The sequence below is a fragment of the Galeopterus variegatus genome, unplaced genomic scaffold (assembly GCF_000696425.1).
Source record: "Galeopterus variegatus unplaced genomic scaffold, G_variegatus-3.0.2 Scaffold6492, whole genome shotgun sequence".
In the NCBI taxonomy this organism is placed as follows: domain Eukaryota; kingdom Metazoa; phylum Chordata; class Mammalia; order Dermoptera; family Cynocephalidae; genus Galeopterus; species Galeopterus variegatus.
The window spans coordinates 85,600-87,215 of NW_007732603.1; positions in this window are offsets into that span (position 1 = coordinate 85,600).

Sequence of the window (1,616 nt, forward strand, 5' to 3'; positions counted from 1 at the left end):
CCATACTGTTTTGGTTATTATAGCTTTGTAGTATAGTTTAAAGTCAGGTAGTGTTATGCCAGAGTAGGTAATTCTTAAATATATCATGCTGAATAACCTTTTTTTTAAGGTATGTAACTTTGTGCCCTCTTGGAATTTAATGGTTTCTTCCCTGTTCTTTGCTATTGTCCATTGTATTTTCTTTTTTAACAAAGAAGTGAAAACAAAGCTTGGGTCTAGGTTAGTTACTATGTATCTTTTTTCAGAAACTCACCTGCCCAACGATGACCTATCCCATTTGAAATCTTTGTAAATGAAATAAGTATAATAAATTTAAATTTTCTAATGACTTCTTCTATTTGTACTAGTAAAAAATACCTAGTAATAACAGTTGTTGGCTGCTCCTTGCCCCTATGTATTTCTATGAAACAATATTTTATTATTAATAAGCATATAAGGTATTTTTAATTGTTGTCTACTTTATAACTACACTTCAAAATATAGTATTTGTCATTTTCCTTAAATATATGTTTCTGCAAGTAAATTTGTTCATTAAGGTATACTTAATCGATTTAATAATTTATGCATTTCAACATGTTAAAATTTTAAGATTAAAAAGGAAAATCTTTCAATGTTAAACTGAAACTTGAAAAGTCAAATGGGTTTAGTGAATCTGACATTTTGACTAAAATTAATTTCTTTAAATTTATTTTTTAAAAAATAGACATAAAATTACATGTACTCATGTTTATTGTGTACAATATGATGTTTTGAAATTCATATACATTGTGGAATAGTTAAAACTAGCTAATTAACAAATGCATTCCCTCACACGGTTATTTTTGTGATGAGACTGTCCTCTATCTGCATTTTTCAAGAACACAAAATATCATCATTAATTATAGTCACCATGCTGTGCAATAAATCTCTTGAACTTATTTCTCCTATCTAATTGTAATTATATATCTTTTGGTCAAATCTCCCCACCTCCCTTTTCCCCCCAACCACCCCAGTCTCTGGTAACCACCATTCTACTCTCTACTTCTATGAGGAAAAAAATACATTAATTAATTGAAAAAATTTAAAAGGCAATTTTAGAAATTCTCATTTTTAACTTTTTCAAATATTCTTAATACTACTTAAAAATATTCATATTATAATAACTTCATTTTAATCTGAATGCTTAATTACCTAGTTTGTATGTCTTCCTTTTCTCAAAAAAATTTTGCAATTGGTTCTGCTGCCTGACTAATTTCTATTTTAATTTCTTTCCTTTATGTCACTGCTCTACATCCACTAGCTCTAATTCCTACTCACTTTGTTAAGCTTCCAGCCCTAAATGCATATATCCCTTCTCTTCTTTCCTCTGGATCTTTATCTCTCTTTTCCCTGCTCTGCTTCCTCTCACCAGAAAGAACACTCTTAAGAGTCCCCGAGGACTTTGGCTCGTTTTCACTTTGCATTTTGTTCTATTTCTTTGCATTGCTAGCTGCTTTTTATTCTTGAAACCTTCACTTTGTGGCAATACACTACCTTTTTTCTGACTGTATTTTTTTTTTCTTTCTGATCTTTATTAATTTATTTATTTTTTCCTTTTTGTCTTTTTTTGTGACCGGCAACGGATCGCAACCCTCAGT